Source organism: Dendrobates tinctorius, unplaced genomic scaffold, assembly GCF_039654945.1.
Source record: "Dendrobates tinctorius isolate UK_male_01 unplaced genomic scaffold, ASM3965494v1 ptg000266l, whole genome shotgun sequence".
Lineage (NCBI taxonomy): Eukaryota > Metazoa > Chordata > Amphibia > Anura > Dendrobatidae > Dendrobates > Dendrobates tinctorius.
Genome location: NW_027361933.1, coordinates 772897 through 800442, shown reverse-complemented (window position 1 = coordinate 800442; position 27546 = coordinate 772897). Strand labels below are relative to the sequence as shown.

Here is a 27546-nt window from a genome sequence, read left to right as displayed (position 1 = left end):
TATTGCAGTACAAGCATTCATTTGTATGTATCTATGTATGTATATACAAATATACACAATCACTGCACAGTAACGCTTCTCCTGTCCTGTAATGTAATTCTACGTATCTCCTTTGGCTCCTATTCTGGTCATTTTGGGGTGTGGTCTTTAGGGAGTGTGGTCTCTAGGGGGCATGTCAAATGTCCGTAAAAATTTTAGGCCATCAGTGAATTTGAGTCCAATTGTCCAAATTGTTTAGGAGGCTAGCAATCCTGCCTGCCTCACCTCAGACTGCAGACTGGGAGACACTATCAGGTGACTGGTGTAACAGGAGCCGATTATCAATGAACTACTCATCCCCTCCATCTGGGACATTACAGCAGTGTGCTGCGCCATGCTTCATCAGCCAGTCTTCTGATATTAGCTGTTTCTCTCCATAGAACAAGGGGTGTAGCCATGCCTCCTCTTCTCAGACTGGCTTTTAATCCCCAGAGTACCCCTTTAAAGGTGATTCTCAATTTTTCATTTTTCCAACCAAATTAACAAAACCATTTTTATGGAACACCTCACAGTTGAAGTGACTTTGAGGGGCCTATGTGACAGAAAATACCCTCAAGTAACACCATTTTAAAAAATGCACACCTCAAAGTGCAGAAAATCACATTGAAGAAGTTTATTAATTTTTTAGGTGCTTCACAAGAATTAAAGCAATGTGGAAGGAAAAAAATGCACATTTGATTTTTTCCCACAGAAATATTCCTTTATCCAAAGTTTTGCATACTCACAAGGATAACAGGAGAAATTTGTTGTGCAATTTCTCCAGAGTACATCAATACCCCATCTGTGGAGGAAAATTACTTGGAAGGAAAGGAGCACCATTTGACTTTTAGAGCACAAAATTGTTTGGAATAGATTGTGGACATCATGATGCTTTTGCAGAGCTCCTAATGTGCCTAAACAGTGGTAACCCCCGACCAGTGACCCCATTTTGGAAACTATGTAAAAGGAAGTCCGGGCTGTGGGTGCTGACAGAGCACCGGGTCTGTAACTGCTGGGGCCGAGCCTCTTGTTGCAGAGAGGAAGGAAATTGTGGACAGAGAGACCCATGACCTGCCAAGAGGTGGCGTGGTAAGCGAGAGGGAGATAAGGGGTTTTGCGCAGGAAGCGAGAGAGAGTTCCCACCAGAGAGAAGCGCAGACCTGCTTTGTGTTGTGAGTAGCTTTAGTTCACGCTGTAGAAGAAGGGGAGGGTGCAGGAGGGACCGGAGGGTGTCGTCGGGCATGCAGGGCAGAGCACGCCGAGCTGGAGATTGTTGTGCGAGAGTTCTGACTGCAGAGCATGCCAAGCGTAAGATTGTTGTGAAAGGCTCCTGGCTTTGGAGAGCAGCATAATGGACTAGGGGCTCAATGGGTCAGACCGGTGACTGCCCGTTGCTGCCAGAAGAGGGTAGACTGATCTGTTAGGTGGGGAAGTCTGAAGACTTCAGCACCCGCCTCAGCCAGCTTCCATCCCAGAGGAAGTGACAAGCATCTGAATCATGCTAAGTGAAGCAGACATATGCATATACTGTCTCCTTAAGTTGCCCTGTTCTCTGTGTAGTTCTTAGTTTAAGATCTGATTTACCTCTTGTTGCTCCTTGCAAGGAGATTCCTCCCTGTAATAATTAAATCAGACCACTGTTAGCCTTGCTCCGTGCCTCTGTGTCGCTGCATCCAATTACCTGTGTTACAACTACACCCTTCAAGGAATTTATCTAGAGGTGCTTTAACCCCAAAGTCTTCATTTTCACAAGGTAGCAGTAGAAAATGGACGCAAAAATTTGTTGTGTAGTTTCTCCCAAATACTCCGGTACCCCATGTGTAGTGTAAAACTACTGTTTGTGTGCATGGCCAGGCTTGGAAGGGAAGGAATGCCATTTTGGCTGGAATAAAAGACACTAAAGGAGTGAAGAGCACAAATAGGGTCTTATTATTGCACTCACCTGATGTATCTTTATAATAGAGCATAGACACTCATCAGAGTTGGTAGCTGCTGTAGATCCACAGGTCAAACTGGTGACCAATTCATAGTGTTAAAATTTGTGTATACCGTCCGCACTGCTGCCTCAATAAAAATCCAGGCAGGTTGAAGAAAAATATTTTTTATGCGCAGTGCAAAGCTCAGAAAAGGTGTATCATATTGGAGTTCAGAATTTTCTGTAATGGTTTGAGGGTGCCATGTTACAATGACAGAGCCCATGACATGTCAGAAAAGCAGCCCCCCCATAAGTGACCCCCACTTTATAAATATATTAATCAAACTCCTATTTAAAATAAAGGGGAACGAAGAGATCCATAGTTAAAATATGAATTTTATTAAATATAAAATTAAAACAAACAAAAGATTAAAAAAAGCAGAATGCCTCACATAGGACAGTGCCAACTCCAGAATAAGTATTAGAACAAAACCGTTGGCACAATCCTGGTAACCGGAGGTGGTGCACAAGTAGGATCCCAATCCGTGAACTTCAATTTATATAGACTTGGCACACACCAAAAAGATTCTGATGCAGAAAGGTGGTTTTAATGAATTGCAGTACATACATACAGACGTTTCGGTCTAGGACCTTCATCAATGTACAATAAGTTGTACTGTACTGTGAGCTCTTAGTGACTGGGCTTTAAGGGAGACACCAATACTGCAAGGAGGCACCTGCGGCCGTCCCACATGGTTCTATATAACAAGTGGACGCAGTATCCGCCGCGAATCCTCGCGGCGGATACTGCGTCCACTTGTTACATAGAACCACGTGGGACGGCCGCAGGTGCCTCCTTGCAGTATTGGTGTCTCCCTTAAAGCCCAGTCACTAAGAGCTCACAGTACAACGTATTGTACATTGATGAAGGTCCTAGACCGAAACGTCTGTATGTATGTACTGCAATTCATTAAAACCACCTTTCTGCATCAGAATCTTTTTGGTGTGTGCCAAGTCTATATAAATTGAACTCCAGAATAAGGACCAGACTCCTATCTTATATATAAATACCAAGTGATTAAATAATCTCCATACTAGATCCAAGAAATTACAATGGTAAAAAATTACCAGTGAATACAATGATAAATTCAAAATGCAAAATATGGTAATAGATTATAAAAGCAAATTTGGCCTAATATGGAGAAAACAATCACAGTGTCTATTATTATAAATTATTAGAAAAAGGTGTTTGCTAAAATAAGCAAAAAAAGAATGACATCTATACTCCTAAGCTCCCTATAGCACTAAGGTTGTGATCAAAATAATGGTCCACGCACCAAGGTTGTTATAAATATAATGATGACACTAAATAGTGCTGATAAGCCAAGGTAGTCGCAATATGGTGACGGACCCTAAATATGATAATGCTCAAAACATATGGCCCATTGCGCCACTGGATTCTTCCTGGGGGCGTACTTTATAAAGTACACCCCTAAATGAATTCATCTAGGGGTGCAGTGATCATATTGACTACACATGTATGTCACAGAATGTTATACCATCACACAGTGAAGAAAAAATAATTACATTTTTACCACAAAACCTTTGTTTTAGCCCCAGATTTTACATTTTCACTAGGGCAAATGGGCAAAAGTAGCACCAAAATTTGTCAAACAGCTTCTGCTGAATGTTGCAATACCCCACATGTGGCTGTACAGTAGGGCTTAGCCTTATAGCGAGACTCGGGAAGAATGGATCGCTATTTTAATTTTGGAGAATACATTTTCCTAGAATAGTTTGCAGACTCCATATAGAGAGCCCTTAAGTGCCAGAAGAGTAGAATCCCCCGCAAATGACCCCATTTTGGAAATTACACCCGTCTGAGTATTTATCTACAGGTGTAATGCCGGTTTTGACTCCATTTGTGATTTTCTGAAACAATCAGCAGTGAATATTGCAAACTGCTATTGTAGTACTCGCATCTTGTAGTGCCCAGTATGTTTTATTGTCCATACATTGTGCCTAGGTCATGTTTCTGGGGACACACATCCCTTAAATTATGCTGGCTTTCATCGTCACAGAGATGCCAAACATGTGGACGTTGAATGTGGTTTAGTCATACCGTGGGGTTCGGAAGGGAGAGGGGCATTTGAATTTGTAAGTGGAGACTTTGCTTGATTTCTTTTTTTTTTTTTTTTGGAGGGGAGCAGCTTGTTTTTGCTGGAAAAGATTGTTTTCAGCTATACCATTTTTATTTACATTTCACTTTTTGATGAAAAAATTTTGCTTTTTGCCATGTATTTTTTACAGTGTTCACTGAAGGGGTTAAAAAGTGAAACTTTTTTTTTACTTCTTTACTAACAGGTGTCTGAAATTTGGCATCTGGCCTGTAGTCTAATGGGTCGCCCTCGCTCGCCCAGGGCAGCAGGGTACTCGGTATCGGGCCGGTGTCAAGGCGGGAATGTGTCACAGCAGCGGTGACCCGGTCCGTGGCCCTGGGCGCCCAATATCAATGGCGGTGATGTTAATGGTGTTAAAGTTTATATGAAGAGTTCGTGACGCCACCCGTGGTGTTTGGCAAGTAAGATGGTAAGCCAACGCTGCATACAGATCCGCTGGGACTGATGGTGTGGTGCAGCAGAGATGGTGTAGCTCCCCACAGGTGGAGCTGTAGTCCCAGGGCAGTGTAGGTGCAATGGGTGAGGAGAGGCGCAGAATGGTATGGATGCTGGTACCCAGGTGTAGTAGTGCGGGAATAACTGGAGGGCACCAGAGTATGCGGTTCCAAAGCTTTACTCACTGTTTGCAGTTCACACAACTGCCTGCCTCCGTACTGTGTTCTCCAGGTCAGGGCTCCAGCCAACCTCCAGGCAGGATAGGATTCTCCCTTCCACACTCCGCCAACATGTACCTTACTGAACGACTCCTCCAATGCGCCTTTAGGTGCGAAGCACTCCAGTACTTAGTTACCCTGGAATGCCTCTCTCTAGGTGTTCCTAGTCTTTACTTGTATAACAGACAGCTGTAGCCTGCTTTGGGTACTCCACTCTGCGTCCCGGCTCTCTATTCAGTTGCTGTTGTGTCCCAAGTCTATGATGGGAGTAAGGCGTTAGCGGCTCACTACTCCTCCGGTGTCTGTTGCCGGACATAAAGATCCAATCAACCTCGGGGACCGGGCCCCAGCCTTTGAGCTCTCTGGACTGGAAGGGTTCTCTCTCTTTCTCAACCTGCTTCCCACCGTCCTTCTGTTCTCCTTCATTCCGATTTGTTCTCTCTCTTTTATGGAAGGTTAGGTTAGCAATCTTATCAGTCTCTTTCTCTGGTCTTTCTCGTGCCAGCAGCCCAGATCACTGGGACCTGCTGCAGCACGTCCCTCAGACACCCATCTTCTCTCTTCTCTCTCCTCTAACCAACTAACTACTTTCACTCTTCCCACTCGTTTGTATCATCTTACTCCACCCGCCTCCCAGCACATCTCGTGTTACGAAGCAGGGTTCCACGAGGGGTGCTCTGCTAACCCCCAGCATAAAGCTGTTAGGTGGCCCCACTGAACTATCCTGTGTGTGGAATGCAGGTGTGGAGCGTGGTCAGGAGTTCCCACCTTACCTGGATGGTGGGGCACTACACCTTAGGAGAAGGTGCAGTACCTCTGTGGCAACTGAAGCCTCAGGGGCGCCACACTAACACATCAAGTCTGAATTTGGAGGTCTGATTTGGCTTAAAGGGGTCATCGTGGTGTCATAAAAAATGGTAACTTGAATTCCAAATGACCTCTAAGGTGACTGTCATCCATTTTTACTATACGTTTTCATTGTTTTGTCTTCTGAAAAATGTATATTTTAACAATCTAAGAAAAGTCATGTCCTTACCAAGCTAACGAGTTCCTATCACAAAATCTAAAATATTGGCGTGAATGATGAACTATGGCTGTAATGTTTTCTGTGTTAGATTCCTGTAAGGTGTCAGGATGTTGCGGTGTATTTCTCCATGAAGGAGTGGGAGTATTTAGAAGGACACAAGGATCAGTACAAAGGAGTCATGATGGAAAATCACCAGTCGCTCACATCACACGGTAAGAGGAGACTTTAACCCCTTCCTGACATTAGACGTACTATCCCGTCCATGGGACCCGGGCCCCTATGCCCATGGACGGGATAGTACGTCTACCGCGATCAGCGGCGCCCACGTGGTGAGCGCCGCTGGTCGCGGCCGGGTGTCAGCTGATTATCACAGCTGTCACCCGGCACAATGTGTCAGGGGCGTCACGGCCCGCCCCCGACACGTTAACCCCTTGCACACCGCGATCAAACATGATCGCGGTGTACCGGGAGTTAAAGGGAAGCATCGGCAGGGAGGGGGCTCCCTCCGTGCTTCCCTGAGCCCCCCAAGGCAGCGCAATGTGCAGCGCTGCTGCCGGGGGCTCCTTTCCTGCAGGCCCCCGAATCCAAGATGGCGACGGGGGCCTTCGGGGGCCTGCAGGAAGCTGGCTTCCTCAGTGCCTGCAAAGCGCAGGCATGAGGAAGCCTTCTGCAGTGCCTGTGACAGATCGCTGATCTGTCACAGTGATCTGTGATGTGACAGATCAGCGATCTGTCACAGGACAGTGATGTCCCACCTGGGACTATTTAATAAAGTAAAAAAAAAAATAAAAAAAAGTGTTAAAATAAATTTAAAAAAATCGCCAAATAAATTAGAAAAAAAAAAATATTCCCCCAAATAAATCCATTTTTTAGAAATAAAAAAAAAAACAATAAAAGTACACATATTAGGTATCGCCGCGTCCGTAATGACCCGCCCTATAAAACTGTCCCATTAGTTAACCCCTTTAGCGAACCCCTTAAAAAATAAAAATAAAAAACAAAGCAAAAAATAATGATTTATTATCATACCGCCAAACAAAAAGTGTAATAACGCGCGATCAAAAAGACGCATATAAATATCCATGGTACCGCTGAAAACGTCATCTTGTCCTGCAAAAAACGAGCCACCACACAGCATCATCCGCAAAAAAATAAAAAAGTTATAGCTCGCAGATTAAAGCGATGCAAAAATAATTATTTTTTATATAAAATAGTTTTCAATACATAAAACCGACAAAACATAAAAAAAACCTAAACAAGGTATCTCTGTAAGCGTACTGACCCGAAGAATAAAACCGCTTTATCAATTTTATCGCACGAGGAACGGTGTAAACGCACCCCCCCAAAAGAAATTCATGAAACGCTGGTTTTTGTTCATTCTGCGTCCCAAAAATCGGAATAAAAAGCGATCAAAAAATGTCACGTGCCCGAAAATGGTACCAATAAAAACGTCAACTCGTCCCGCAAAAAATAAGACCTCACATAACTCGGTGGGTCAAAATACGGAAAAATTAGAGCTCTCAATATGTGGTGATGCAAAAACTATTTTACAATAAAAAGCGTCTTTTAGCGTGTGACAGCCGCCAAACATAAAAACCGCCATAAATAGTAAATCAAACCCCCCATTATCACCCCCTTAGTTAGGGAAAAATAATAAAATAAAAACAATGTATTTATTTCCATTTTTCCATTAGGGTTAGGGTTAGGGCTAGGGTTAGGGTTAGGGTAGGGTTAGGGCTAGGGTTAGGGTTAGGGCTAGGGTTAGGGTTAAGGCTGAGATTAGGGTTAGGGGTGTGTTGGGGTTCGGGTTGGAGTTAGAATTGGGGGTTTCCACTGTTTGGGCACATCATGTGCTCTCCAAATGCAACATAGCGTCTGATCTCAATTCCAGCCAATTCTGAGTTGAAAAAGTCAAATGGTGCTCCTTCCCTTCCAAGCTCTGCCATGCGCCCAAACAGTGTTTTACCCCCACATGTAGGGTATCAGCCTACTCAGGTCAAATTGCAAAACAATTTTTGGGGTCCAATTTCTCCTGTTACCCTTAGGAAAATAAAAAATTGGGGGCAAAAATATCATTTTTGTGGAAAAAAAGGATTTTTTTATTTTCACGCCTGAGCGTTATAAACTTCTGTGAAGCACTTGGGGGTTCAAAGTGCTCACCACACATCTAGATAAGTTCCGTGGGGGGCCTAGTGTCGAAAATGGGGTCACTTGTGGGGAGATTCAATAGTTTAGGTACATCAGGGGCTCTCCAAACGCACATGACACCCGCAGACCATTCCATCAAAGTCTGCATTCCAAAATGTCACTGCTTCCCTTCCGAGCCCCGACGTGTGTCCATACAGTAGTTTTCTCCCACATATGGGGTGTCAGCGTACTCATGACAAATTGGACAACAACTTTTGGGGTCCAATTTCTCCTGTTACCCTTGGGAAAATAAAAAAATTGGGGACTAATTGATCATGTTTGTGGAAAAAATACGATTTTTTTATTTTCATGCCCGGGCATTATAAACTTCTGTGAAGCCCTTGGGGGTTCAAAGTGCTCACCACACATCTAGATAAGTTCCTTAGGGGGTCTCGTTTCCAAAATGGGGTCAATTGTGGGGGTTTCCACTGTTTAGGTTCATTAGGGGCTCTCCAAAGGCAACATGACACCCGCAGACCATTCCGTCAAAGTCTGCATTCCAAAATGTCACTACTTCCCTTCCGAGCCCCGACGTTTGCCCATACAGTAGTTTTCTCCCACATATGGGGTATCAGCATACTCAGGACAAATTGGGCAACAACTTTTGGGGTCCAATTTCTCCTGGTACCCTTGGGAAAATAAAAAAATGGTGACTAAAAGATCATGTTTGTGGAAAAAATACAAATTTTCTATTTTCACGCCCGGGCGTTATAAACTTCTGTGAAGCACTGGGGGGTTCAAAGTGCTCACCACACATCTAGATAAGTTCCTTGGGGGGTCTAGTTTACAAAATGGTGTCATTTGTGGGGGGCTTCCACTGTTTAGGTACATCAGGGGTTTTCCAATCGCCACATGGTGTCCGATCTCAATTCCAGCCAAAAATGTCAAATGGCGCTGCTTCCCTTCCGAGCTCTGCCATGCGCCCAAATAGTGGTTTACCCCCACATGTGGGGTATCAGCGTACTCAGGACAAATTGCACAATAACTTTTAGGGTCCTGTTACCCTTGGGAAAATAAAAATTGGGGTGAAAAGATCATTTTTGTGGAAAAAATATGATTTTTTAATTGTACCGCTGTACGTTATAAACTTCTGTAAAGCCCTTGTGGGTTCAAAGTTCTCACCACATATCTAGATAAGTTCCTTGGGGGGTCTAGTTTCCAAAATGGGGTCACTTGTAGGGGGTTTCCACTGTTTAGGTACATCAGGGACTCTCCAAACGTGACATGGTGTCCGATCTGAATTCCAGCCAATTTTGCATTGAAATAGTCAAATGGCGCTCCCTCCATTCTGAGCTCTGCCATGCGCCGAAACAGTCGTTCCTCCCCACATATCAGGTATCAGCGTACTCAGGACAAATTGCACAATAACTTTTGCAGTCCAATTTCTCCTGTTACCCTTGGTAAAATAAAAAAAATTGAACCTGAAGTATTTTTTTTGTGAAAAAAAGTTAGATGTTCATTTTTTTTTAAATATTCAAAAAAATTCCTGTGACACACCTAAAGGGTTAATAAACTTCTTGAATGTGTTTTTGAGCACCTTAAGGGGTGCAGTTTTTAGAATGGTGTCACTTTTGGGTATTTTCTATCATATAGACCCCTCAAAGTGACCTCAAATGTGATGTGGTCCTAAAAATAAAATGGTGTTGTAAAAATGAGAAATCGCTGGTCAACTTTTAACCCTTATAACTTCCTAACAAAAAAAAATTTTGGTTCCAAAATTGTGCTGATGTAAAGTAAACATGTGGGAAATGTTAGTTATCAAGTTTTTTGTGTGCTGTATCTCTGTGATTTAAGGGCATAAAAATTCAAAGTTGGAAAATTGCAAAATTTTAAAAATTTTCGCCAAATTTCCGTTTTTCTCACAAATAAACGCAAGTTATTTGAATGAAATTTTACCACTGACATGAAGTACAATATGTCACGAGAAAACAATGTCAGAATCACTGGGATCCATGGAAGCGTTCCAGAGTTATGACCTCATAAAGGTACAGTGGTCAGAATTGTAAAAATTGGCCCGGTCATGAACGTGCAAACCACCCTTGGGGGTGAAGGGGTTAATCAATTGTAAAGTGGATATAATCTTATTTAGCCACTGATTTGTCTCCTCCATTAGAAGAGTGCAGTAAGAAAAATCTAACCGTGAAGTGTCCGAATCATCATCATTCACATCACAGTTGTCTAGAGGAAAATCATTATGTTGTACTGGATCATCAGGTAGGTTAGCGCTATGGAAATCCTCTACAGTGGATACGGAAAGTATTCAGACCCCTTTAAATTTTTCACTCTTTGTTTCATTGCAGCCATTTGGTAAATTAAAAAAAAGTTCATTTTATTCTCATTACTGTACACTCTGCACCCCATCTTGACTGAAAAAAGCAGAAATGTAGACATTTTTGCAAATTTATTGTAAAAGAAAAACTGAAATATCACATGGTCTTAAGTATTCAGACCCTTTGCTCAGACCCTCCTTGAGATGGTTCTATTGCTTCATTGGCGTCCAGCTGTGTTTATTTAACTGATAGGACTTGATTTGTAAAGGCTTCATGTCATCCCCCGAGGAAGAAGTGATAGACACTTCGAAACGCGTTGGGAATTACACAGTTAAAACTTTTCATGGTGTACGACTGAACCTTGTCAAGCAGCGCACAGTAAGTCCGAAAAATATCTTATCCATAAGGATTCACATTGGCGGTCACGGAGTGGACCTTCGGGCGTGCAGCAGCTGACAGTCGATTTATGTGATCTCTTATTTCCCCTGGAAAAGGTGAGTGAATTTCTTTTCATTCCTTCCTAACACCACCCGGATAAGACCCTATTGCGCTTTCTTATTTCCTTCAGCCTCTTTTATACTATGTGCCAAAAATCAGACCATATGTAGGGCGGTCTGGTGAATAGTATATTAACCATCAAGCCCCAGCCATGTATACCTACATACAATGCAAAGTGCAGCAACACAGATATATAAATCCAACACTAAGTGCCAAAAATCAGAGCGTATGTAGGGTGGTCTGGTGACCAGTATACTAACCATCAAGCCCCAGCCAGGTCTACCTACTAACAGTAAAGTGCATAGTGCAAACACGAAAACATACAACCTTATTGAGTGCAGATCCCCGACACGCGTTTCGCTCTAGCTTCGTCTCAGGGGGGTGAGTATTAGACTACTGGGATTTCCATGGTGACTACTCCAGATTGAAAAGTTCTCTTTGGGAAACAGGAAAGAAGATGAAACCGTGTGGAACATTGTTATGTTTCCATGTAATCTCTCTTTTTGAGCATAGTGAATGTAATACATGTAATATATTTTGTAGCATATATTTCAGCGCACACAATGTTTGTGTATTAGTAATTTTGTATAGTTGATGTATATTCTCTTTGTGTATCCCTAGAGGGTATAATTGCTTAGATGCTATTTTATACATATGAGGATAGTGTGGGTATTATGTACCCAAAGTAGGGCCTAATACATTGGGAGCTGTCGCTTTACATATTTAGATATATATACTCTTTTTCCCATATAGCATTATACTAAGCTTGTGTGTCTGGTTAATACTTGTGGGCCTGGATGCACACCGTGCTCTATATATATTTTTTACATTTTTTGTTAGTCTTATACATAGTTATGTGTACATATGTATGCGTTTTTTTCATATATCTTAAGTTTTAAGTACCACTGCAGAATAAAAAAGACACTGTGCACTGATCTTATCTATGTTTATACTCTTAAGCGCGGTGTGCACACATGTGGATGCGGTTTTCTGGCTCTCACTCTGTGGCATCGTCCGCCTGGCCTGCTTGTGTGGCTTCTCTATCCTGACACGGTGGATGGGGGCGTGGCCAAGCAGCTGACGGCGAGGTCACGTGGTGAGGTGTGTTACCATGGGGGCAAGGCGTCCTGAGCGGTTTCCTGCTTCCTCCCTGTTCTGACGTGTCAGACGGGGGAGTGGCGGAGCTGTGGGCGGGCGCGCCCCATGGCGGCGTCACACGCCAGATACTGCAGGCCTGTGAGGTAATTATCCCAGACCAAGGGGCTATTTAAGGACACACAAGACCTATAGCCATATTACTCACCCCCTGAGACAAAGCTAGAGCGAAACGCGCGTCGGGGATCTGCGCTCAATAAGGTTGTATGTTTTCGTGTATGCACTATTCACTTTACTGTTAGTAGGTAGACCTGGCTGGGGCTTGATGGTTAGTATACTGGTCACCAGACCGCCCTACATATGCTCTGATTTTTGGCACTTAGTGTTGGATTTATATATCTGTTTTGCTGCACTTTGCATTGTATGTAAGTATAGCTGGCTGGGGCTTGATGGTTAATATACTATTCACCTGACCGCCCTACATATGCTCTGATTTTTGGCACATAGTTTGAGACCTATATAGCTGTACCGCTGCACTTTGCAATCTATGTACCTTTTAGATAACATTATAGGTCTCTCTCTCTTTTGTAATCTTTATGATACATGTATATTGAGAGCCATTTTTTCATTTACATCTATATATGCATGGAGCACTAGAAACTCTGAGTGATTAGTTACACTCTACCTTGAGTGTTATGATGAGTCACCGAAGGAGGAAAAAACAAAATACCAGCTAAGTCCAGAAAAACCAGAGAGGTTGGCAGCTATCGGATTGCAGACCCCTGAACCTATCCACAACAACTAGCAGTAGTCGTGGGGGGTTCCTACGGTGCCCTAGACCCCTCGATCACAGCCGGAGAGCTACATAGCCTAAAGACAGAAAGGGGAAAAACTAAACTGCCTCAGAGCAGACCCCAAAGCAATAGGCAGCCCCCAACATATAATGACGGTGAAGCAAGATGAAAACACTAACACAGATAGAAAGATAAGTTGAGCAAATGATGGGGCCCAAGCTAACTACATAGGACAGGATAGGAAATCTGCTGTCTGCCATCCGCAAAAGCCCTATCAAAATGAGCCAACCGACTGATAGGAAAAACTGGCCCTGAAGTCGCTAGGCTTCAAAAGACTATATCAGCACTCAGGTATATTCTGAAGACAGAGCAAAAGATCAACAGATCAAAGACAAAAATGGAATTCAGCTCACCCCCGGCTGGGGATGGCAGAACTCCCAAAAAACAAGGCAAAACAAAAACAAAACTGAAGAGTACAAAGCAGAGCAGAAAAACTTAGCTTTGAGACGCAGGAATCAGACTGGTCTCCAAGAATCCAGCAGGAAAATCACCAGCCAGGAAGAAGGGCGTCGGCAGCCTTATATCCAGTCCTCAATTCCAGCCACCCAGTTATCATCTAGCTGCCCAGGTGTTTGGTAATCAGTCTCACTACCTTCCTTCACCAGAGGAGGGAGTTCATCAGACCTCAATGATGAAGGGAAACATGAACTCACAACACTTGAGCATTGTTGTGGGTTACTACTTATTTGAGAGATATTTTTTCACTGGGATTATATTAGTGCAAACTGGTGTGGATATTGTGTCATTTATAGAGTTCTTTATAGACAAACATTAAGTGGAGCATTTATGCACGTTTGCAGCCATTACAATATGTCTATATCCATGTACTGTACGCTCTGCTGAGGTGTTTGACATGAGGCAATATATGCTCATTACTTATTGGGTGGCATTGGACATGTATCTACTTTTAGTGTTTTTATGATTGATATTGATATGATTGTTATAATAAAGGCTATTGATTTTATGGTATTACTTCTCTTTTCGTTTTGGATTTTTTGATGTATAGAAGTTCCATTAATTTAGGCCCTATTCCTTTGGATTTTGCTTTTTTCAAACTATAATATAGCTTACCTACATGAGCAGAATTCAGAAAGGTGCTGCACGGTATGGGCACGCTGGGCAAAATGGCTTTTTATGTGCATGTAGGTATTGTTCACATGATCAGGTTTTAAATACATTAGATAGGACTGCTCCGAGAAGGGTTACCGTGACGTGGTGGAGTGGCTTGGTATATATTTTTTGCAAAAAACGTATCAGCTAAATACCCTGTTTTTGTTATCATCTCTTACTAGCACTTGCTGCTTACTGTTACATATATTTTGCAACAGAGTATTCATGCACGTTTGTCACACTGTGTTTTTTCTGCGTCTCAGTCTTCGGGTGGTGTGAACAGTTTCTTACTGACCTGTTCATTTTTGTGCATGTCTCATGTGTTCTTAATCCATTTATTTTTTGCTTATGCAAGCTTTGGGAGATCCCCACCTCTCTCTTGTGGGACATGCACATAAAAAGCCATTTTGCCCAGCGTGCCCATACCGTGCAGCACCTTTCTGAATCCTGCTCCTGTAGGTATTGTTCACATGATCAGGTTTTAAATACATTAGATAGGACTGCTCCGAGAAGGGTTACCGTGACGTGGTGGAGTGGCTTGGTATACATTTTTTGCAAAAAACATATCAAATAAATACCCTGTTTTTGTTATCTCTTACTAGCACTTGCTGCTTACTGTTACATACAGTATATTTTGCAACAGAGTATTCATGCACGTTTGTCATACTGTGTTTTTTCTGTGTCTCAGTCTTCAGGTGGTGTGAACAGTTTCTTACTGACCTGTTCATTAAGTCTTGGCCGAACCGTGAGTTCCTGTTAATGGGAGAGGTAACTATCAACCAAATGATCTTTTGACCGATATGTAATATGAATGGGGGCTTAGGTGTGAAAAACACTACCAGTAAACATAGCCCACGGTTGTTTTCTCTCTCCCAGGATGCACAATGTACTAACTTACTCTTCTAATCTTATGTTTCCACAGATAATTCATCGACGACCCTTTAATTACACGGTCGACCGGTTCGCTTTTGGAGTCATAATCTTCCAAATGGCCCCAGGATGTCACCCGTTTTGCGATGGTCATTGTTTTCGAGGGATTGCCCGTTCAGTGGCACATGATAAACCTTACTATCCATACACCATGGATTCTCAGATCAAGGATGTCATAGCGAGAGTGAGTAAATAGACACTTATACCTGGAGACATAGGAAGGATAGACCAGTCATGAGTTTTGATAATACACCGTACATTTCATCACCACTGTGTTGGGTATTTCAGCTTTATCCAATAGACGGAATTGGGAGAATGCTGGAGCCCCGGGACAGCTTCTCCTATATAACAGTGTTTTTATCTACAGGCCAATATACAATAAAGAGGCTGCGGCGCTCATCAAAACCTCTTCACACAGCTAATCATCAGGATTATTGGGTATCGGCCCCTGAATGATCGAGTTCTGATGGCCTATCCTGTACTGTCCTATCCTGTACTGTCCTATCCTATCCTGTCCTATCATCTACTTGCCTATCGTATCCTATCCTGTCCTATCCTGTACTGTCCTATCGTATCCTGTTATGAATGGATCACCGAGGAGGGGAGCAGGTACAGGCTAAGCCACAGAAAACCAGAGAGGTTGGTACCTAAGCGCATTGCAGACCCCTGATCCTATCCACACAACTAGCAGTAGCCGTGGAGCGTACCTACGATGATCCTAGACGCCTCGGCACAGCTGGAGAGCTAACTAAGCCTAAAGCAAGAAAGGGGAAATCTAAACTGCCCCAGAGCAGACCCCAAAGGAATTGATAGCCCCCAAACATATATTGTCGGTGAGACAAGTTGAAAACACAAACACAGGCAGGAAAATAGACTGAGCAAATGATGGGGCCCACACTGACCAGACAGGACAGGAAAGGAAAGACACTGTCTGAAAGCAGAGCAAAAAGAGACCAATCTAACAGGGGATAAAGCAAACTGGCACAAGCAGTAACATATGGGCGGTGATTCAGCACAGCCCCAGCCGGAGCTGGCTGACCAGCACCAAGAAGAGATGGATAAAACCAGATCAAATGCAAACAGAATAGCAAATAAACCACTTAGCTGAACATGCAGGGACAGAGCTGGAGAAATCAGACCTCAGGAGGAACAGGAAGCAAATCACCAGCAGGGATAGAGGGAGTCGGCTGTCTTAAATCCCAATCTGAAACCCCAGATCTCCAATCGTCATCATCATTATCAGGTGGCAAGCCTCTGTCAATCAGATCAGCTCCACTACCTTTAGTAATAACCCGAGGGAGGCCAGAAAGCAAATTCACAACAGTACCCCCCTGGAGGAGGGGTCACCGAACCCTCATCCATGCCACCAGGTCGATCAGGATAATCCCGGTGAAAAGCATGAACCAATCTTTCGGCATGAATGTCAGTAGCAGAGACCCAAGAATTATCCTCCTCGCCATAACCCTTCCATCTGACCAAGTACTGGAGTCTCCGTCTAGCCAAACGAGAATCCAATATTTTCTCTACCTCATACACCAAATTGCCTTTAACCAATACAGGGTCATGAGGCGCCGCCATAGGATCTACTGGCTCCACAAACCTCTTCAACAAAGATTTATGAAACACGTTATGGATCTTAAATGTAACTGGAAGAGCCAATTGGAAAGAAACGGGATTAAGGATCTCCAAAATCTTATAAGGTCCAATGAATCTTGGCTTGAATTTTGGAGACGCAACCTTCATAGGAATATTCTTTGAAGACGACCAAACCATATCACCCACTTTAAACCGGGGACCAATGGTCCTATGTCGGTTGGAAAACCGTTGGGCTTTTTCCTGAGAGTGGGACAACTTATCTACCACTTGGGCAGGCTGAAGATTCCACTTGCCCTGAAGAAAATCGAGGATGAAACCCAAAGTTACAGAAAAAGGGCGACATCAAAGTGGCAGAACTATCTCTATTGTTTAGCGCGAATTTGGCCAAGGGCAAAAATGAGACCCAGTCATCCTGATCAGCAGATATGAAACATCTCAAATAGAACTCCAAAGTCTGGTTTGTTCTCTCAGTCTGCCCATTGGTCTGATGATGAAATGCAGAGGAGAAAGATAACAATTCCCAGTTTGGAACAAAAAGTTCTCCAAAATCTGGAAACAAACTGGACTCCTCTGTCCGACACAATGTTCTCAGGAATCCCGTGCAACCGAACCACCTGTTGTAAAAACAAGGGCACCAACTCAGAAGATGGCAACTTTGGGAGTGGTACAAGATGGACCATCTTAGAAAATCTATCACAAATCACCCAGATAACAGTCATTCTCTGAGAGACAGGAAGATTGGAAATAAAATCCATTGAGATATGGGTCCATGGCCTCCTGGGCACCAGCAGGGGCATAAACAACCCACTAGAACGAGAACAGGGCTTGGACTGAGAACAAGTCCCACAAGAATGCACAAAATTCCTGATATCACGAGATAAGGCAGGCCACCAAAAAGACCGACTCACCAAATCTCTGGTTCCAAAAATACCTGGATGACCAGCCAACGCGGAGCAATGAATTTCAGACATTACTCTTTTCCTCCACTGGTCAGGGACATACAATTTTCCCATAGGGCAACGTTCAGGTTTGTCCTCCTGAAATTCCTCCAGGGCACGTCTCAAATCAGGTGAAATAGCAGAAAGAATGGTAGTAGGCTCAGTCACATCAAGAGAATCCGCAAAGAAACTCCTAGAAAGGGGTGTACGCCTTAACATTCTTAGTACCCGGAAGAAAAGAGACCACAAAAAAGTGTGAAAAACAAGGCCCACCTAGCCTGTCTAGGATTCAAGCGTTTGGCTGATTCAAGATAAATCAAATTCTTGTGGTCGGTGAGGACCACAACTTGATGTCTAGCTCCCTCCAACCAATGTCTCCACTCTTCAAATGCACATTTCATGGACAACAATTCCCGATTCCCCACGTCATAGTTGTGTTGAGATGGGGAAAATTTTCGAGAAAAGAAGGAACAGGGATTCAATCTTAGAAGTCATCGGATCTTTTTGGGACAAAATGGCTCCTGCACCAATCTCAGAAGCATCTATCTCCACCTGAAATGGGAGTGAGACATCAGGTTGCCGTAGAACCGGAGCAGAAGTGAATCTCTGCTTAAGCTCCTGCAATGCCGAGACTGCCTCTGGACACCAATTCACCACATCAGCGCCCTTTTTGGTCAAATCAGTCTGTGGTTTAACAATACCAGAAAAACTACCTATAAATTTACGGTAGAAATTAGCAAAACCCAAAAACTTCTGGAGAGCCTTCAAAGAAGTGGGCTGAACCCAATCATAAATGGCCTGTATCTTGGCCGGGTTCATTTCAATAGCAGTCGGTGACAAAATGAATCCCAAAAATGAAATCCTCTGTACACCAAAAAGGCATGTCGATCCCTTAACATACAGAGAATTTTCCCTCAAAATCCGGAACACAGTCCGGTCATGTTCCACATGAGAATCCCAATCACTGGAAAAGATCAAAATATCATCCAGATAAATGATCAAAAACTTATCCACAAAGTCCCAGAAAATATCGTTCATAAAAGATTGGAAGACAGAAGGGGCATTAGTGAGCCCAAAAGGCATCACCAGGTACTCAAAATGTCCCTCCGGAGTATTAAACGCCGTCTTGCATTCATCCCCGTGCTTGATACAAATAAGATTATACGCCCCCCTGAGGTCAAGCTTGGTAAACCAACAGGCAATTTTAACTCTGGAAAATAAATCAGAAATCAGGGGTAACGGGTACTGATATTTAAGAGTGATTTTGTTAAGGGAACGATAGTCAATACATGGCCTTAATGAACCATCTTTTTTGGCCACAAAAAAACCCAGCACCTAAAAGTGAAGAGGATGGTCTAATATGACCCTTCTCCAACAACTCCTTGATATAAGATCGCATAGCATCATGTTTGGGTACCGATAAATTGAAAAGCCAACCCTTGGGAAATTTACACCCGGGCATTAACTCAATTGCACAGTTATAACTCCTATGAGGAGGCAAAGACGTAGACTTACTCTCACTAAATACATTAGAAAAATCAGCCAAATAGTCAGGAATATCATGAGACTGGGGAGAGGTGGAGAAATCAGGAGTGTCACTAAGAACACACTGACAACCCCAACTCACCACAGACACAGATTTCCAATCCAAAACAGGATTATGAGTTTGCAACCAAGGAAAACCCAGAACAATAGTATCATGCAAATTGTGCAACACCAAAAATTTACAATTTTCTTGGTGGTCCGGGGCGACCCGCATTATCACCTGGGTCCAAAATTGGAGTTTATTCTCCGCCAAAGGAGTAGCATCACTACCCCTCAAAGGGATAGGAGTCCGCAGGGGTATCATGGAAAAACCACAACGTTTAGCAAAGTCCAAATCCATCAGATTCAAAGCTGCTCTTGAATCTACAAAAGCCTTAGCGGAAAATGTAGACAAGGAGCAGATCAGGGTAATCGCCAAAAGAAACTTAGGCTGTACACTGCCCACCGCAAATGTGTGAGCAAAACGCTTTTCTCGTTTAGGGCAGACAGAAATAGAATGAGAGGTGTCTCCACAGAAAAAACAAAGCTTATTACGGCTTCTAAACTCCTGACGTTGCACCCTAGACAAAACCCTATCACATTGCATGGTGTTATGAATGGGTCACCGAGGAGAAAAAAACAGCACAACCTAAGTCTCAGAAAACCAGAGAGGTTGGTAACTATGCAGATTGCAGATCCCTGATCTTAACCACACAACTAGCAGCAGTCGTGGAGCGTACCTACGATGATCCTAGACGCCTCGTCACAACCGGAGAGCTAAATAAGCCTAAAGCAGGAAAAGAGGAAAACTAATTGCCCCAGAGCAGACCCCAAAGGGAAGACAGCCCCCCACATGTATTGACGGTGAAACAAGATGAAAACACAAAGGCAGGAAAATAGGCTGAGTAAACAATGGGGCCAAACTATCTAGAAAGGACAGGAAAGGAAAGACACTGTCTGCAATCTGCCAAAAACCCTACCAAAATAATGTCCAACACTTCTGATAGCAAAATTAACCCTGAAGTCACTAGACTTCTCCCACTATATCAGCACTCTGAATTATTATTAGACAGAGCAAAAAGAGGCCAATCTAATAAGGGACAAAAAGGCAAATTGGCAAATACAGATAAATAAGAGTGGAAATTCAGCACAGCCCCAGCCGGGGCTGGCTGACCACACAAAAAACTGAATTGACCAACAAGAGCAAGTGTGAACATTAGCAAAAACAAACTTAACTTGAGAAGACTTGAACAGAGCTGAAGTCCAAGACCTGAAAAGCAGACTGAATCACCAGCACCAGGATAGGGTGTCGGCTGTCTTATATCCAGTCTGATACTCCAGAGATCCAATCGTTATCCTCATCAGGTGGCAGATCACTACCAATTAAGCCAACCTCACTACCTCCTGTCACCACCAGAGGGAGAACGGAAGGAGAACTCTCAACTGGTGGAGCAGAAAATGAGTTCAGAACAGTACCCCCCCTTGAGGAGGGGTCACCGAACCCTCATCCATGCCACCAGGCCGATCAGGATGGGCCCGGTGAAAAGCACGAACCAATTTATTGGCATGAATATCAGAGGCAGAGACCCAAGAATTATCCTCCTGGGCATAACCCTTCCATTTGACCAAATACTGGAGTCTCTGTCTAACCAAACGAGAATCCAATATTTTTTCTACCCTATATTCCACATTGCCTTTAACCAATACAGGGTCAGGAGGTGCCGTCACAGGAACTACTGGCTCAACAAACCTCTTCAACAGTGATTTGTGAAATACGTTATGGATTTTGAACGTAACTGGAAGAGCCAATCGAAAAGAAACAGGATTAAGAATCTCCAAAATCTTATAAGGTCCAATAAATCTTGGCTTACATTTTGGAGATGCACAACCTTCATAGGAATATTCCTAGACGACAACCAAACCATATCACCCACTTTAAACCAGGGACCAATGGTCCTATGCCGGTTGGAAAAATGCTGGGCCTTTTCCTGAGAGAGTGACAACTTATCCACCACTTGGTCCCATATCTGCTGCATTCTCACAACCACAGTGTCCACACCTGGGCAGGATGAAGATTCCACTTGCCCTGAAGAGAATCGAGGATGAAACCCAAAATTACAGAAAAAGGGTGACATCAAAGTGGCAGAACTAGCTCTATTGTTCAGCGCAAACTTAGCCAAGGGCAAAAATGAGACCCAATCATCTTGATCAGCAGATATAAAACATCTTAAATAAGACTCCAGGGTCTGGTTTGTTCTCTCAGTCTGCCCATTGGTCTGGGGATGAAACGCAGAGGAGAAGGATAACTGAATTCCCAGATTGGAACAAAAGGCTTTCCAGAATCTGGAAACAAACTGGACCCCTCTATCGGACACAATGTTCTCACGAATCCCGTGTAACTGAACCACCTGTTGTAAAAACAAGGGTATCAACTCAGCGGAAGATGGCAACTTTGGGAGTGGTAGAACATGGACCATCTTCGAAAATCTATCACAAATCACCCAGATAACAGTCATTCTCTGAGAGACAGGAAGATCATAAATAAAATCCATTGAGATATGGGTCCATGGCCTCCTGGGCACCGGCAGGGGCATCAGCAACCCACTAGAACGAGAACAGGGTTTAGACCGAGAACAAGTCCCACAGGACTGTACAAAATTCCTGACATCACGAGATAAGGCAGGCCACCAAAACGACCGACTCACCAAATCTCTGGTACCAAAAATACCTGGATGACCAGCCAATGCGGAGCAATGGACTTCAGACATCACTCTCTTTCTCCACTGGTCAGGAACATACAATCTTCCCATAGGGCAATGCTCAGGTTTATCCTCCTGAAATTCCTCCAGAGCGCGTCTCAAATCGGGCGAAATGGCAGAAAGAACTACCCCCTCACCTTGGATAGTAGTAGGCTCAGCCACATTAAGAGAATCAGCAAAGAAACTCCTAGAAAGGGCATCTGCCTTAACATTCTTAGTGCCCGGAAGAAAGGAGACCACAAAATTAAAACGCGTGAAAAACAAGGCCCATCTAGCCTGTCTAGGATTCAAGCGTTTGGCCGACTCCAGATAAATCAGATTCTTGTGATCGGTGAGGACCACAAATTGATGTCTATCTCCCTCCAACCAATGTCTCCACTCCTCAAATGCCCATTTCATGGCCAACAATTCCCGATTCCCCATGTCATAGTTGCATTCAGATGGGGAGAACTTTCGAGAAAAGAAGGCACAGGGATTCATCTTAGAAGTCACAGGGTCTTTTTGGGACAAAACAGCTCCTGCACCAATCTCAGAAGCGTCTACCTCCACTTGAAATGGAAGTGAGACATCAGGTTGCTATAAAACTGGAGGTGAAGTAAATCTCTGCTTAAGCTCCTGAAATGCTGAGACAGCCTCAGGAGACCAATTCAGCACATCAGCTCCCTTCTTGGTCAGATCACTCAGTGGTTTGACAATACTAGAAAAATTTCCTATAAATTTACGATAGAAATTAGCAAAACCCAAAAACTTCTGGAGAGCCTTCAAAGAAGTAGGCTGAACCCAATCATAAATGGCCTGTACCTTGGCCGGGTCCATTTCAATAGTCGATGGAGACAAGAAAAATCCCAAAAATGAAATCCTCTGTACACCAAAGAGGCATTTCGATCACTTAACAAACAGGGAATTCTCCCTCAAAATCCGGAACACAGTCCGGACATGTTCCACATGGGAATCCCAATCACTAGAAAAGATCAAAATATCATCCAGATAGATGATCAAAAACTTATCCACAAAGTCTTGGAAAATATCATTCATAAAGGACTGGAAGACAGAAGGGGCATTAGAGAGCCCAAAAGGCATCACCAGGTACTCAAAATGTCCCTCCGGAGTATTAAACGCCGTCTTCCATTCATCCCCATGCTTGATGCGAATAAGATTATACGCCCCCCTGAGGTCAAGCTTAGTAAACCAGCAGGCACTCTTAACTCTGGAAAATAAACCAGACATCAGAGGTAACGGGTACTGATATTTAACCGTCATCTTGTTAAGGGAACGATAATACACGGTCTTAATGAACCATCTTTCTTGGCTACAAAAAAACAGCGCCTAAAGGTGACGAGGATGGTCTAATATGACCCTTCTCCAACGACTCCTTAATATAGGCTCGCATAGCATCATGTTCAGGTACAGAAAAGTTGAAAAGCTGACCCTTGGGAAATTTACACCCAGGCATCAACTCAATTGCACAGTCATAACTCCTATGAGGAGGCAAAGACGCAGACTTACTCTCACTAAATACATCAGAGAAATCAGCCAGTTAATCAGGAATATCATGAGACTGAGGACAGGTGGAGAAAATAGGAGCGTTCCTAAGAACACACTGACAACCCCAACTCACCACAGACACAGATTTCCAATCCAAAACTGGGTTATGAGTTTGCAACCAGGGGAACCACAGATCAATAGTATCATGCAAATTATGCAGCACCAAAAATATACAATTTTCTTGGTGGTCTGGGGCAACTCGCATTATCACCTGGCTCCAAAACTTAGGTTTATTCTCCGCCAAAGGAGTGGCATCAATACCCCTCAAAGGAATAGGCGTCTGCAGAGGCATCATGGACAAACCACAACGTTTAGCTAAGTCCAAATCCATCAGAGAGGAGCAGATCAGAGTAATTGCCAAAAGGAACTTAGGTTGTACACTGCCCACAGCAAATGTGTGTGTAAAATGTTTCTCTTGTTTAGGGCAGACAGAAATAGTATGAGAGGCGTCTCCACAGAAAAAAACACAGCTTATTACGCCTTCTAAACTCCTGACGTTGCGCCCTAGACAGCACCCCATCACATTGCATAGGTTCAGACATTTGTTCAAAAGGTGGAAGCGCCTCCCGTGTAGTTTTACGTTCACGTAAACGCCGATCAACTTGAATGGCTAATGACATAGAGCCATCCAGACCAGAGGGAACAGGAAATCCCACCATAACATCTTTTACGGTCTCTGATAAACCTTTCCGAAAGAGAGCTGCCAATGCACTATCATTCCATGTAGTAAGGACCGCCCACTTTTGGAATTTTTGACAGTATAACTCTGCAGGATCCTGACCATGGTTTAATGCCAACAGGGTTCTCTCAGCTTGATCAACGGCATTAGGTTCACCATACAACAACCCCAAGGCTTGAAAAAAATGCATCCACGTTAGTCAGAATAGGATTTTCAGGTGTCAGAGAAAAAGCCCAATCCTGGGGATTGCTGCACAGCAAGGAGATGACAATTTTAACCTGCTGCACAGAGCTCCCCGATGAGTTAGGCTTCAAGGCAAGAAATAATTTACAATTATTCTTAAAATTCATAAATTTAGACCGATCCCCAGAAAACACATCAGGAGTAGGGATCTTGGGTTCAGCAGCATGTGACTGAATGAGGTAGGTGGAAATTCCCTGTACTTCAGCAGCAAGTTGCTCCACACGATCAGACAGTTGCTTAATCTCCATTAGGAGAAAAAAAATCCTCCTATGGCCCCAGAGAAAAAGAGGAAAAAATATAAAAAAAAACAATTTTTTAAACAATTTTTTCCTGCTTTTGAGTACCCTAGAATCTGCGATATGGCTGGTGATTCTGTTATGAATGGGTCACCGAGGAGAAAAAAACAACACAAGCTAAGTCTCAGAAAACCAGGGAGGTTGGTAACTATGCAGATTGCAGATCCCTGATCTTAACCACACAACTAGCAGCAGTCGTGGAGCGTACCTACGATGATCCTAGATGCCTCGTCACAACCGGAGAGCTAAATAAGCCTAAAGCAGGAAAAGAGGAAAACTAACTGCCCCAGAGCAGACCCCAAAGGGAAGACAGCCCCCCACATATATTGATGGTGAATCAAGATGAAAACACAAACAAAGGCAGGAAAATATGCTGAGCAAACGATAGGGCCAAACTATCTAGAAAGGACAGGAAAGGAAAGACACTGTCTGCAATCTGCCAAAAACCCTACCAAAATAATGTCCAACACTTCTGATAGCAAAATTAACCCTGAAGTAACTAGACTTCTCCCACTATATCACTCTGCAGAATCCTGACCCTGGTTCAATGCCAAAAAGGTTTTCTCAGCTTGATCAATAGCATTAGGTTCATCATACAACAACCCCCAAGACTTGAAAAAACGCGTTCACATTAGCCAGAATAGGATCTCCGGGTGTCAAAGAAAAGGCCCAAATCCTGGGGATCACCGCGCAGCAGGGAAATTACAATTTTAACCAGCTACACAGAGCTCCCCAATGAGTTAGGTTTCAAAGCAAAAAATAGTTTACAATTATTCTGAAAATTCAAAAATTTAGACCGATCCCCAAAAAACACATCAGGAGTAGGGATTTTTGGTTCAACAGCAGATGATTGAGCGAGATAGGCAGAAATTCCCCGCACTTCAGCAGCGAGCTGCTCAACATGATCAGGCAATTGCTTAGTCTCCATTTAGAGGAAAAAAAAATCTCCTGCAGCCCCAGAAAAAAGGAAAAAATAAATAAAAAAATCCTGACTTTTTTTTAAAAATTCTTTCATTCTTTGGAGTACCCTAGAGTCTACAGTTAGGCTGGTGATTCTGTTATGAATGGGTCACCGAGGAGGAGAGCAGGTCCAGGCTAAGCCACAGAAAATCAGAGAGGTTGATACCTAAGCGGATTGCAGACCCCTGATCCTATCCACACAACTAGCAGTAGCCGTGGAGCATACCTACGATGATCCTAGATGCCACAGCACAGCCGGAGAGCTAAGTAAGCCTAAAGCAAGAAAGGGGAAATCTAAACTGCCCCAGAGCAGACCCCAAAGGAATAGCTAGCCCCCAAACATATATTGTCAGTGAGACAAGATGAAAACACAAACACAGGCAGGAAAATAGACTGTGCAAATGATGGGGCCCACACTGAACAGGAAAGGAAAGACACTGTCTGTAATCACGCAAAAAACCCTGCAAAAAGTCCAACACGTCTGATGCAAAAATCACTGAAGTCACACGACTTCACCCCCCACTATATCAGCACTCTGGTATATTCTGAAAGCAGAGCAAAAAGAGCCCAATCTAACGGGATAAAACAAACTGGCACAAGCAGTAACATATGGACGGTGATTCAGCACAGCCCCAGCCGGAGCTGGCTGACCAGCACTAAGAAGAGATAGACAAAACCAGATCAAATGCAAACAGTATAGCAAATAAACCACTTAGCTGAACCATGCAGGGACAGAGCTGGAGAAATCAGACCTCAGAAGGAACAGGAAGCAAATCACCATCAGGGATAGAGGGAGTCGGCTGTCTTAAATCCCAATTTGGAACCCCAGATCTCCAATCATCATCATTATCAGATCAGCTCCATTACCTCCAGTAACCACCAGAGGAAGCCCAGAAAGAGAACTCGCAACCCCTCTGTCGATCTGACCAGCTCCACTACCTTCAGTAATAACCAGAGGGAGGCCAGAAAGCGAATTCACAACAGTATCCTGTCCTGTATTATCATATCCTGTGCTATCGTATTTGTTTCTAGCAATGGTTGTTTTAATAAATTAATCTTTCTAGAAGACAATGAGAAAGCAATTCTGTAACTGCTATTTTTTCTGAGTTTATTTATATTATTACTTGTGATATAATAATGGTTCTTTATACAGTATATTTGCAGCTCTTGTGTAAATCACCAAAGAAGAGGCAGGTTCTTTGCAGAAATCTAAAAGGGCATCCACTCTTCTCACCCATAAACTGGGAGGAATTAGAGGTTGGAAGGTCATGTCCACCATTTACAATGACACCTATAAGTGCACAGCATTATTTTATTATAATGTCACCTCCTCGTCTGTGTAATGTGATAATATGTGTAAGAAATACTTAAATAATGAGTAGCAATCCTACATAGTGTAGGCAAGAATGTTTTTATCCTCCCCTGCTGGTAAATGGGTGGAATTACAGTATGGGACAGGATGGACAGGCTTTTACATATTTCTCAAATGTGTAATTATTGTCCCCAATTCTTCAGAAGGCCACTTAGTGAATAACTTGGATTCGTTAGGCTTCGTTCACACTGTGCTTTTTTTTGCAGCAGAGCCATAATCTCTCAACATTTTTAGGGAAAACCACAAAAAAGTATGCATTTTTGTTGATACTGCATCTAAAGCACCCAATGTGTTTGCAATGTGTGAACACAGCTTTATGGTGCAGTTGTAGCAGATGTGGATATCACAGATTGCCAGGTAGCACCAGTAGTTGACTTGTTCTCAAGCTGCAGGTAAGGCCTCTTTCACACTTCCGTTTTTGACAATCAGTCAAGATCCGCCAATTTTGAAAAAAAAACGGATCCGCCATTTTTCTTTGCGGATCCGTTTTTTTCCCCATTGACTTTCATTATTGGCGGATCCTGACTGATTGCCATCCGTTGCATCCGTTTTTGTGAGGATCCGTCACAATGTTAGTGTCCGTCAACATCCTCAAACGGAGCTTGCAACGTTTTTTTGGCCGGCGGATCCTCCAGACACTGAATTAACCCCGAATTCTTTCTGGGTGCCGGACCAAAAAAAAAATCTTCTCTCTCTCTCTCCCCTTCCCCGCCAGCGGTTCCTTTAAATTTCCTCATTTCCTCACATCAGTTGAGAACGGATCCGCTTGTCTGCCTTTTGGGCGGATTTTAACTGATGCAAATAACTGAAGTGTGAAAGAGGCCTTACAATGCATCATGGAGATTAGCGGTAATCTGCACATGGTTACCATGGCTCATCCACAATCTGTAAAGGTGC

The 27546-nt window shown here is 43.4% G+C and overlaps 1 long non-coding RNA gene across 1 annotated transcript in view; it reads left to right on the top strand.

The window, feature by feature from the left end:
* Positions 1-9836: 9836 nt before the first annotated feature.
* Positions 9837-27546, top strand: part of LOC141069566 (uncharacterized) — a 39011-nt gene continuing 21301 nt past the window's right edge. Inside the window, exons 1-3 of the long non-coding RNA XR_012226594.1 lie at positions 9837-10744; positions 14496-14575; positions 14730-14921. This is a non-coding gene — a long non-coding RNA (uncharacterized lncRNA). The remainder of the gene's footprint in view (positions 10745-14495; positions 14576-14729; positions 14922-27546) is intronic.